Source organism: Trachypithecus francoisi, unplaced genomic scaffold (assembly GCF_009764315.1).
Source record: "Trachypithecus francoisi isolate TF-2019V2 unplaced genomic scaffold, Tfra_2.0 Lachesis_group18, whole genome shotgun sequence".
Taxonomy (NCBI): Eukaryota; Metazoa; Chordata; class Mammalia; order Primates; family Cercopithecidae; genus Trachypithecus; species Trachypithecus francoisi.
The window spans coordinates 31055354-31069253 of NW_022681463.1; positions in this window are offsets into that span (position 1 = coordinate 31055354).

Below are 13900 nucleotides of genomic sequence, written 5' to 3' on the forward strand. Positions count from 1 at the left end.
TTCTTAAAATTTAACAAGAACTTAATGGAACAGATGACTCCTCTACCTCAGTTTATTATTCTGCCAATGCTCCTTGTTCTAAAATTAGTGCCACTCTCTTATCAGCCATTTGAGCCAAAAACTCAGTAGTCATGCTTGAATTCTCCCTGTGTTCATCCAGCCCACCAGGAAATTCCAGCTACAGCTCCAAAATACATCTCAAGTCCACTATTTTTTTCATGCCAATTGCTGTTACTCTAACCATGCCCCAATCATCTCTTACCTCAGATTTTGCAATAATCCATTTGCTTCATTTCACTTTGCCTGGCTCAAATCCTGCTAATTTGCTTGCTCAGTCACTAGAGCTATGGGAACATAAAGAGTTTTCAAAGATGCTCTCTTAAGAACCATGACTTGTGGTGTGGAATGATGTAACAGTGTTTTTAAGGTGCATCACCTCAGGGTCCCGTCAAACCCTTTTGGAAATAGTACCCCCAAAAAACTTCTTTTTGTTAGTCTATTTGTGTTACTACAAAGAAATACCTGAGACTGAGTAATTTATAAAGCAAAAAGAGGTTTAATTTGCTTATGATTTTGCAGGGTGTACAAGAAGCATGGTACTGGCATCTGCTTCTGGTGAAGCCTAAGGAAGCTTACGATCATGGCAGAAGGTGAAGGGGAGCAGGCACGTCACCTGATCAGAGTGGGAGCAAGAGGACACAGGGGAGGTTTCACACACTTTTAAACAACCAGATCTCCAGAGAACTCACTCACTCCAGCGAGGACGGCACTACGCCATTTGTGAGGGATCTGCCTTAAGACATAAACATCTCCCACTGGGCTCCACCTCCAACATGGGGGATTACATTTCATCACGAGATTTCAAGGGGACAAATATCCAAACTATATCACTCTTACTTTTTGATGTCTTCATAACCAGTGTTGCCTACAAAATCTGTGATAAAATGTAGCTGCAAACTTAATGGGACACATTTAAGCATCTACTCTTTTAAACAGTCATGTGGAAAAGGAAGTCATAAGCTTACTATGACATCATCTTAGACTGAGAGAAAACTCACTCAAGAACACTCTTACCAAACTCTGTAGTGATTACAGCAGAAGAGTAGGTTTTATACTTGAATAAATATACATCTAGTGAATGTTATATCACTCCCATGTCTTATAAGCACTGCCCGTAAGTGTGAGTGTTTCCCTACGAGAATCTTCCATGTGATACAGTAGAAGAAATCATATTTATCTCCTTTCACTACTTGTCTTAGAATATTTAAGTATTTTGTTCTGGCATCATTCCATATGACTACTGGTCATTAGCAGTTTTGTGAACTAAAATATGTTGATTTGAAATTATAAATCCTATTTCTATGCATTAGTTTCAATATGGGAAGAACTGAAGTCCTTCTAAACATTCTGTTACATGTTCCACTTACCAATGTTCTGATTGTATGCTGCTGTTGTTAAACATTGAAAGTGCCATAAACGGAGGAACTATACCTGTGGTGCTCAGTATTGTATCTGTCATTTATTAAATCAGCAGCAAATACATTTTCTAAATCGGTAATTGTTAAATGGATGAAAGAATAAATGGGTGATGAATGAATTACATAACATATTATACTAGTAAAATTTGAGTTAGTGAATGGCTGAACTCCTCCTGTCTATTGGATTACCAATTCTTCCTTCTAGAAATGTAACTATTGTAACGTGGAGATACTGATGTCTGCACTACACATCTAGTAGGCAGTAAAAGGAAGGTATGGTTTGAATTACAGACTTGGAAATTATAAGCATATGAAAGAAATTTGAACCTGTTACATATCCAGGGAGAGAATGGAAAATAATGACTGGCCTCAAATAGAAATCTGGGTATTATGCTGGAAGCAATTAATATTTATTGAGCAATTACCTTATGGCATGCATTGTGCCAACTGATTTTCATGAATGACCTAATTTATTCTCAGTTTTACGGGTGAAAAACTAAAGATTAAAGAGCTTAAATTTCACCTCCAAAGTGGTTATTTCTAACCGTAGAAGGCAAGATATAGAACACAGGGAGCTGCTATTTATAAGTACTCTACTGTCTTATTCAAAAAGAATTGCGCCATGAAGAATAAGAGTCCAATAAATAGGAGAAAATTAGTATAATTTTGTATGTTATTTGCATTATGCCATTCTCGCATTGCTCTAAAGAAATACCCGAGACTGGGTACTTAAAGAAAAGAGGTTTAATTGGCTGACGATTCTGCAGACTTTACAGAAAGCAGTATGCTGGCATCTGCTTGACTTCCAGGTAGGCCTCAGGAAGCTTACAATCATGGTGGATGAAGAAGGGGGAACAGGCCCATCACATGGCAAAAGGAAGAGCAAGTGAAAGAGTATGGGGAGTAGGAGATGCCACATACTTTTAAGTGACCAGATCTCACCAGAACTCACTATTACGAAGACAGTTACCAAGCCATGAGAGATCCACCCCCGTGATCAAAACACTTCCCACCAGGCCCCACCTCCAGCATTGGAAAGTACAATACAATATGAAATTGCATTGGGAAGCGACAAATATTCAAACTATATCTGTGTTCAAGGCGTTGTCTCTTTCCACATTTAGGAAATTATTTTCAATTATTTTGTCAAGTTCCTTTTTCCTCTTCAATTGAAAGGTGACTTTGAAAATTATTCAGTGACTTTGGTCCTGTTGTGTTTATTTATTTTTGCCAGGTCTTATCACTTATCGGAGTTTAGGCTTAGCTCCATAACTTCGTGAGAGTTGTTAGCTATTTATATGCACAGATTTATGACTTCTGATAATAACTGACTTCTAAGTAATCCCTCAAATAAAAACCTCAGAGCTAGCAATTTTGAAAATTATTAAGCAGACTTATTAATCTTCCAAAGTACAACTATAGGATCCCTCAAGAGGGCATTCTAGAAAATGCCCTCTTCATACCACCTACTTGACCACAGCTGTTTCTTATATTGCTAATGGAGCAAAATCTACACCCTCTTATCAGTTCACAGAATTGGGCAAGTTGTGCCAATCAGTCTTTTCCTAGAAATGTTAGAAAACAGAACTAGAGAATAAGACCTGTACTTCTAATGGTAGTTGAAATTCTAACATTTAAAAATAAGAGTCCATCAACATACAGGTCCAGCCAGGTGAAACACAAAGGAAAAGGCCAATTTTTGAAAAGATAATACACTTGATTAGCATTCTTACAAAGATAAGCAGAGACCAGAGGGAGCAAGAGACCTGTTGACATAAGAATCCCTAATTCCAACTGGCTGTTGAGACCTAGTAGGATTCTTTTTTTTTTTTTTTTTTTTTTTGAGACGGTGTGTCTCGCTCTGTCACCCAGGCTGGAGTGCAGTGGCCGGATCTCAGCTCACTGCAAGCTCCGCCTCCGGGTTTACGCCATTCTCCTGCCTCAGCCTCTCGAGTAGCTGGGACTACAGGCGCCCGCCACCTCGCCCGGCTAGTTTTTTTTTTTTTTTTTTTTTTTTTTGTATTTTTAGTAGAGACGGGGTTTCACCGTGTTAGCCAGGATGGTCTCGATCTCCTGACCTCGTGATCCGCCCCTCTCGGCCTCCCAAAGTGCTGGGAATACAGGCTTGAGCCACCACGCCCGGCCGAGACCTAGTAGGATTTCTATTGTTGAGTTCTGTGAAATGTTCCAGTACATTACAACAAATTCCTATTTAAACCTCGTCTAGCCCAGCTTACTTTCTGTTACTTATATTCAGAAGAGTGCTAACTATTACATGTTCCTTAGATAATCCCTGGGTTGCATTTCTAGAGTCAGACTCTGCAGTTTCTTTGGTTACTGGACACAATTTCAACCTAATGACAGGATAAAATATGTTTTCTTTCTTTACTTGCTCTATGTTTTAGTCAAAAAATTATTTTTTTTTTATACTGGCATCTATTGCACTATCCACTACAGCCTGCTGCATTGTAACCACTTATGCGTGTTTATCTCCTGCAACACTCTTTACCCCTTTCCTGGAGGTCAAGACAATATTTTACGCATCATTCTATCAGTGCTATTACCTAGAGTAGTTCTTGGCATACGGATGGGGCAAAATAAAATATATAGTAAATTATGTTGTATGATTTCAATATTTCACTTAAATTATAAATACATTAAAGGGTGAAAGTGTTGGTATTACTTCATTTAATCCAATAAAATTTGTAATGTGTTCAATGAACAGTATAATATTAGTTCCCAGAAAATGACCTAATTTATCCTGATCAGGTCATTACTAAATAGTTTAAGAAGCTGTGTATTAATGTAACTGCAATTTATGATTTTATAAATAAATTTGAGTGTGCCTTTAACTACAGGTTACATTCCAAGTATTATTGTAAGAAGTGATTCATGCATGTCGTGCTTTGCAGTAACTTTCTTCAATTATTAAATGACTTTGTTTTACAGTTTATCATGTGACCAGGCAGTTCATAAACTTCTCAGTAACAGGAAAATTACTATATATTAATTCAAAATATGTTTACAGTGTATGAATCATTAAAATGCATTTTAAACTATGTTTCACCAATTTGGAGCAGTAATTGAGTTATATTCATCTGACAGAGTATTATGGGTTTTGTTTTGTTTTTCTTCAGTTTGTCAGTCCTTGGATTATAAGTGTTAGCACAGTTTTGACAGCAAGATATTTCATCAGAATAAGGGAAATACTTGACAGAATCTAAGATACCTAATAATTTTAACCAAGGAAGAACTGAGGAGTCTGCTTTAAGATGGACATGGATATACCAAAAATCAGCAAAACAATTAAAAGAGAAAAATGTCAAGTAAAAAGTAAAAAAGAATTACATTTGTGTTAAGGTCACCAAAAAGTAATTCTAATACTTCACCAACAAGTAAGTAAATAGTTTACAAATACAAGAAAAACATAGAGAATAAGACAAGACAGATGATCAAAACACAGGGAAATGATCAGATATCAGGTTTTTTCATTAACATAGTAGATAATTAATTTATTTTTTCTCATTTGCTCTCCAAATCTCACCTAAGAGAGAGCCAAAAGAGCAAACATAAATGAAATAATATAACACAAAACAAAAAATATGGAGTATATCCGTTATAAAAAGAAGAACATGAGAAAGGAGTAATAAACATATAGGATATTTTAGTACCTTATAAAGATGAAAACCTATGGGTAACATATATTTGTCTGTTGTACCAATTACCTTGATGACCTTCCATAGTCTACTCTATTGACAGGAAAAAACCCACAAGAATGACACTATCATATCAAACTCAATTCAGTGGGACAAAAGGCTGATCTTTTCACTTTGTCAGTTAGCTATGCTGCTGAGCTGTCTCTTTGCTCCTGTCCCCTTTCCTTCCCTTTATAGCATTTCCACATCAACAAACTTAAGAAGGGGGACCAGACGATAACGATACTCCATTAAAAAAAAGTTTGTCCAAGAACACACTCTTAAATAAAGAGAAAATCACCAGTTCATATTTTTAAAATGAGAAATTGAATTATGATTATTTGTCTAAATTTTGGCCAGTCGTCTTACTTTGTTCTCTAACAACTTGTTTAACAGGTTACTTTTTACTTGTATATTTTGATATTAATTGCTGAGCCATTCACATCTGTCTTTTTCCTTGTTTCTCAAACTGTTATTTGAAACTCTATATATCATCATATCAAGCAAAATCCACTCTATCATCAGCTTAATATTGCCCTCATGTAAAAGAGAGAGAGAGAGAAACAGAAATATGTCTCTATTGTTTAAGTGTGGTGTCATTTGAAGGATTCTAACACAATAGTTTAGAGCTGACATTGGATATGGCAATTGGAAATACTTAAGAATTGCACAATTGCAAACATATGGAACCAGCCCAAATGCCCATCAATCAATGAGTGGATAAAGAAATTGTGGTAGATATATAAGATGGAATAGCACTCAGACATAAAAAGAAATTAATTAATGGCATCCACAGCAACCTGGATGGGATTGAAGACTATTATTCTAAGTGAAGTAACTCAGCAATGGAAAACCTAACATCCTATGTTCTCATTAATACATGGGAGTTAAGCTATAGGATGCAAAGTCATAAAAATGATACAATGGACTTTGGGGACTCTGAGAGAAAGGGTGGAAAGGGGTTGAGGAATAAAAGACTACAAAATAGATTCAGTGTATACTGCTCAGCTGATGGGTGCACCAAAATCTCACAAATCACCACTAAAGAACTTACTCGTATAGCCAAATACCACCTGTTCCCCAAAAACCTATGGAAACTAAAAAAAAATTCACCAAAATAGATAAGCATTGTCAGAATACTACTTCATGCAATTTATGGCTCTTTAATTGTTAACAGAGATAGATACTTTACCTAAGCCAGAAATTTTTCTCATTACTGTAAACAACAAGAATAGCAGTAATAATTTCTGGAAAGCAAAATGGGATGTGCTGAACAGTAAAATTTTACATTTCATATTATGTTCATCAAATCAATTTGATTTGTGTCATATGCATGTAGGACAGTCACACGTACTGAGATTCTTTTCTTTTCTTTTCTTTTCTTTTTCTTTGAGATGGAGGTTCGCTCTTGTTCAGGCTGGAGTGCAGTGGTGTGATCTCGGCTCACTACAACCTCCGCCTCCCAGGTTCAAGTGATTCTCCTGCCTCGGTCTCCCAAGTAGCTGGAAGTACAGGCACTCACCATCAAGCCCAGCTAATTTTTGTATTTTTAGTAGAGAAGGGGTTTCGCCATGTTGACCAGACTTGTCTCAAACTCCTGACCTCAGGTGATCCACCCATCTCGGCCTCCCAAAGTGCTGGGATTACAGGCATGAGCCACCATGCCTGGCCTCAGATTTTGTTTTTAAAGAAAGAATCATTAGCTAGACATTAATAGCATCAGCAGGCTGACAAGGCATATAACTGAGGCGAAAAAAGTCTGGAGAAAAGTAAAGACAAAATATCAGAACAAATGAAATTCTAGGACTCAGAAGGACAATACTAGTAGATACAATTTTCCTTTAGAAATTTCAGAGACTTTAACCTCATCGTTATTGAGATAGAAGCAGTACAAGAATGGGTGACTGTAAGTGTTCAGTGGAAGCAAAATCTGAAGGACTAGTTTTATGGGTCAAAAAGAAGTAAAAATTTCTGGCAGGTAGATATAACATTCTCATTATATTTTATGCTTTTACAAAAACTGTAAGAATTTTTTTTCAGTCTCATATGCTGTATATTTATATCTGAAATCAGAAAAAGATGTTGTTAAAATTGGGCCTCCACCGCTTATTGTCCGAGCGAAAGTTGAAATTGTTTTTGCTTAGTGTTAGTTTTAGCATTGGATAAATGAGAGTAAGGAGAGCATCTATTTTACAGTATGAAAATTAAATAATATGTTTTATGTTTATCACAAAGAGTCCAGAAAAAAACTTATTCTAAAGACAGAAATAGAAATTAACTTAAATATCACCTTGATCAGAGATATTGCAGTGTAAAATACAGTATGTAGAAAAATATTAAACTCTTGGTAAAATATTTTATGATACAAATTCCAATACATCTTTACTATCCTCTATAATGTATTAATTTAGAAAAATGCCGGAGAAGCAGTGAACTAATGCATTCTTCATTAGGCAATTTCACATACACCAGCTGATTTGCAGCACACCAAAAATGTGCTATTTTTGTAATAAGGAAAATGAAATCAGAGCAGTATTATCCTACAGTTAATAATTACAGAGTCATGAACTGAAGCCAATTTTAGTTTTAATCCTAAACTCAAAATTCCATAATACCTGTTATAACAGCTATAATACCATGCTGTCTGTCAACAGGGAATAGCAAATGGGAAAAGAAAAGTAACTTCCTTGATCTTCATGTTCATATTTAGCTATAAATCCACCTCTACATCAAGTTTCCTCAATTTTATAGGAAATGACCTCCACATTAACGGAACACATATTTTGATACCCTCTTTGAGGGTTCTTTGAGATTTGTTCGTTGAGATCTCAAAGCTGGTCTCCTTTGTGTGCCTTACTGATTATCAGTAACAGGGTAACCTGTTCCCTCTGGTGCACATCAGCAATGAATATAAACGTGATGATAATATTGCTACAAGTAGTGGCAAGAACACATTACACACCCGTCTCTGGTAATGCATATACACACATAGAGTTTCTCAGATGAATGTTTCTATGATATATTTGGAAAAATATTTAAATATATGAAAAAGCTATCCCAATGTGAAGTAAGAAGGAGTTAACCGTGAAAGTATGAAGTTGTATGAATAGGAATTGTTTGAAAAGACAGATATCTGTTGTAGCGAAAAGATGCAGAGTTTCAATGCCACAGTAATTATTTTCTTTACATTAGAAAACAAGACATCATGTTTGATGGTAATTAAGACCAATTTAATAAAATAATAATAGCATTGCTTTATTTCAAGTATCTCACCAAATTATTTCATAAACTTTGCCCCCTCTTAGAATCTCATAGACATACAGTAACATTTCAAATTTTAAACTATACTTATTTATTCTTCAGTGATTGAATGATAGGTATTTTTGACAAACAAGAATGATTTCAGATCAAATTTTGAACATTATTTATTTTTCATCATCTAAATACATGGGTATTTTATAGTTTTTAGTAAAATATAATAACTCTTTTAATTATTACTTTATTTCTGAAAAATATGTATTTAAAAACAATAACTATGATCTAAAACGATTTTGCTAGAATACCACCAAATGAATTTAGGCAATAGACAAGCATAATGCAATTTACAACATTTTAACATGATTTTACACTACGTAAATTTTTAGTGATGGGGCCAAAGTACTATGTGTAGCTGTGTTAAAAGCTACTTAGTTTTCAAAAACATTATAGGGCCAGTTTTCAAGGGGAATGCTGCCAGCTCTTGCCAGTTCAGTATAGTGTTGGCTGCAGGTTTGTCATAGATGACTCTTATTATTTTGAGGTATATTCCTTCAATACCTAGTTTATTAAAAGCTTTTAACATGAACTGGTGTGGAATTTTATTGAAAGCCTTTTCTGCATCTGTTGAGATGATTATGTGGTTTTTGTTCTTAGTTCTGTTTATGTAATGAATCACATTTATTGATTTGCATATGTTGAACTAACCTTACATCCTGAGAATAAAGCCTGCTTGATCATTAGTGGATTCACTTTTTCATGATTTGCTAGATTCTCTTTGCAAGTATTAATATTCTGTTGAGAATTTTTACATCAATGTTCATCAAGAAGATTGGCTTGAAGTTTTCTTGTTTTAGTTGTGTCTCTGCCAGGTTTTGGTAACAGGATAAAGCTGGCCTCATAGAGTGAGCTGGGGAGGACTCCCGCCTTCTCAATGTTTTGGAATAGTTTCTGTTGGAATGGCACTAGCTCTTCTTATCCTGTGTTCCCCCCTGCCCCCCACCATTGGGAGGCTATTTATTACTGATTCAGTTTTGAAGCTCAGTATTTGTCTGTTCAGCAAATTAATTTCTTGGGAGGGTGTATGTCTCCAGAAATTTGTTGATCTTTTCTAGGTTTCTAGTTTGTGTTCATAGGAGTTTTTGATGGTTATTTTTATTTATTTGGGGCCAATAATAACATTCCCTTAATCATTTCTAATTACGTTGACAAGCTTCTTTAAAAGTGGCATAAGACAAGGATACCCTCTCTCATGACTCCTCCTATTAAACGTAGTATTGAAAATCCTAGCCAGAGCAATCAAGCAAGATAGATAAATAAAGAGCATCACATAGGAAGAGAGGAAGTCGCACTCTCTCTGTTTGCAGATGACATGATTCTATGTCTAGAAAACCCATGGTCCCATCCCAACAGCTCCTTAAGCTGATAAACAACTTCAGCAAAGTTTCAAGATACAAAATCGATGAAAAACAATTATGAGCATTTTTATACACCAACAGCAGCCAAGCCAGGATCCAAATTGGAAAGGCAATCCTAGTCACAATAGCCACAAAAAGGATGAAATACCTAGGAATATAGCTAACCAGGGAAGTGAAAGCTGTCTACAAGGAAAACTACAAAACACTGATTATAAAAAAATCAGAAAAGACACAAACAAATGGAAAAACATCCCATGTTCACGAATAGTAAAGACGAATCAATATTATTAAAATGGCCATGCTACCCAAAGCAATTTACAGATTTAATGCTATTCCTATCACACCACCAATGACATTCCTCATAGAACTAGAAAAAGCTGTCTTAAAATTCTTATGAAATGAAAAAGTGCCCAAATAGCCAAAGCAATCCTAAGCAAAACAAACAAATCTGGAGGCATCACATGACATGACTTCAAACTATACTACAGATCTACAATAACCAAAACAACATGGTACTGGTAAAAACAGGCACATAGACCAACAGAACAGAATAAAGAACCCAGAAATAAGACCACACACTTATGATCATCTGAGCTTCAACAAAGCTGAGAAAAACAAGCAATGAAGAAAAGATCCCTTATTCAATAAATGGTGCTGGGACATCTGGCTACCCACATGCAGAAGACTGAAGCTGGAATTTTTCCTTAGACCATATACAAAAATAAACTCAAGACAGATAAAAACCTTAAACATAAAATCCAAAAGTATAAAATCCCTGGAAGACAACCTAAGCAATACCATTCTGGACATAGGAATGGGAGATTTCATAACAAATACACCAAAAGCAATTGGGACAAAAGCAAAAATGGACAATTTGGATCTAAGTAAACTTAAGTGATTTTGTACAGCAAAAGAAACTATCAACAGAATAAACAGACAACCTACAGAATGGGAGAAAATTTTTGCAAACTATGCATCTGACAAAGGTCTAATATCCAGCATCTATAAAGAACTTAAAGAACTTTACAAGAAAAAAGCAACCGCATTCAAAAGCGGGCAAAGGATAAGAACACTTTCCAAAGGAAGACATACATGCAACCAACAAACATATTGAAAAAGCTCAATATTACTGATCCTCAGAGAAATGCAAATTGGCCGGGCGCAGTGGCTCATGCCTATAATCCCAGCACTTTGGGAGGCCAAGGCAGGTGGATCATGAGGTCAGGAGTTCAACCTGACCAACATGGTGAAACCCCATCTCTACTAAAAATACAAAAATGGACAGGTAGTGGTGGTTTGCACCTGTAATCACAGAAGTTTTGGACCCTTGGCTAAAAGGATTATTTGTCATTAAGAAACACTTGGCAGCCAGGCACAATGGCTCATACATGTAATACCTGCAGTTTGGGAGGCCGAGGTGGGTGGATCACCTGAGGTCAGGAGCTTGAGACCAGCCTGGCCAACGTGATGAAACCCCATCTCTACTAAAAATACAAAAAAACAAAAACAAACAAACAAAAAAGCCTGGGTGTGGGGGGGTGCGCCTATAATCCCAGTTACTCAAGAGGCTGAGGAAGGAGAATCACTTGAACCCGGGAGGCGGAGGTTGCAGTGAGCCAAGATCATGGCACTGCACTCCAGCCTGGCTGATAGAGCGAACCCTGTCTCAACAAAAGAAATGCAAATCAAAACCACAAAGATATACATTTCATAGAGTCAGAATAGCTATTATTAAAAAGTGAAAAAGTAACAGATGATGGTGATGTTGCAGAGAAAAGGGAACAGTTACATGCTGTTGGTGAGAGTGTAAATTAGTTCAACCATTGTGAAAAGCAGTACAGTGATTCCTCAAAGAGCTGAGAGTGGAAATATCATTTGAACCAGCATTCCCATTACTAGTTATGTACCCAAATAAATATTTGTCCTGAATATATGCATGCATATGTTCATTGCAGTACTATTCACAATAGCAAAGACATGGAATCAACCTAAATGCCCACTGATGACAGATTGGATAAAGAAAATGTGGTATATATACACCATGAAATACTATGCAGCCATAAAAACAAACAAGATCATGTCTTTTGTGAAAAAAAATGGATGGAGCTGGAGGCCATTTTTATTAGCAAACTAATGCAGGAAGAGAAAAGCAAATACTGCATATTCTCAGTTATAACTGGGAGCTAAATGATGAGAACTTACGAACACAAAGGAGAAAACAACAGACACTGGAGTCTACTTGAGGGTGGAAGGTGGGAGAAGGGAGAGGAGCAGAAAAGATAACTACTGAGTTCTGGGCTTAATACCTGGGTGATGAAATTATCTGTAAAACAAACCCCCATGACACGAGTTAACCTATGTAACAAACATTTGCTTGTACCCCTGAACCTAAAATAAAAGTTAAAAAAAATTCTAAACAACACATCTGTGTATTTCATGAAAAAGCTACCTTTTGGTACCAATATCATATTAATTTAGAAAAACAGTATTACTTACATCTATGTTCTGCATAATCTAATTTCTTTTTTCCTGTCTAAATTGGATAATGTTTGTGCTTATCCCTTGATGTAAAGAATTAACAGTATTTTTTTTTAATTACCAAGAAAATATAGTCACGCTAAAAGAAAATACTAACCTAGATATTTCTTAGATCAATATATGGAAAATAGCAAAATATAAAGCAAAACAGAATGTTCCAAAATACAACTACTCAAAACTGTATTTTCAGTAAATTTATTTTTGTAAGTTGCTAATGATTTTCTGATAATAATTAATTAATAAGTCTGACTTACACAAGTACTGTCAAACTATATTAAACTTTCTTGCTGATATCCACACACATAAAAAACTAAGTATTTGATTACGGTACAAAATATTTGGTGACAACGATTTTCAGCATGTTAAACAAAGATGTTGATATAGATTTTTATTTTAGTAGAGGAGCAATCAAATTTGCATAATGGAATTTAAGATGCCATATTCAATTGACTGATATTAAACAGCCATATCCAAGATTATGAAGAAATTTTAACAGTTATAGAGCACCTAAAGGGAGGGAAAAATATAGTAGTGTGATACGCCTGTGCTCACTTTTCATGTGTTTCTTTAAGTCCCTAAGAGTGAACACTATTACGGACTTCCATGGACATAAGAAAAATAAATTTTAAAAGCATAATTATTCTAGGCCTAAATAGATTCTATTGTTGAGCAGACTTTACAACCTGTAGTACTTCATTGTGCATAGGTCAGATAAAATTGACAAGTTAGCAGATGGTAGCTTGATGAAGAATGCTTTTATTAATCTATAAAATATTCCAAAGAATGCCTGCTGGGTGCCATAATTTAAAAAGTAATATATTTAAATTCTATAAATTGTGGCATAAGTCCTAGAAGGCAGGGGATATATGTTTGTATATAGAGTAGGCAGCAATATAAAATTACTATGAATAGGGTTACAGAGTGAAAGAAAAGAGAAATCAGAAGAAATGCAAAAATATGACTATGTTTATATATTATTCTGTAGGCAAACTATGGTAATTTAAATAGCCCACTAATAAAATGTTATTTGACAGCATAAATATCATATTTAAAAAATTTATTTACTTAACTTTATGTTAAAATATTAATTACATAACACCTAATCCCTATTGTTTTAAAACAAAGATTATATTTTTTCCTAAATATGTGTGATATTAATGAACACTAAAGAAGGATTCAGCCTTTGTCAATTTTAAACTTATTCTGAAATTTCCACTTGAACTGTCTAGGCTCATGTTGTGTGTGTGTGTATATGTGTGTGTGTGTGCTGTGTGTGTATGTCTTTGTGTGTGTAGGAATTTATCATATCATAAGGATGAAATACAAAACAATGAAAACAGTGTGATACCATTTTTTAATTTTTTTAAAGTACAAATCATGCTACACATGCACATATGCAACTGCACAGACAAAAAAAAATGACAGAATATACAATAAATGGTAAGAGTCATTATAAGGTAGACCTTTAAGTATGATTTGAAACCTGAAACTTTGTTCTTTTGTAAATTATTTTTGC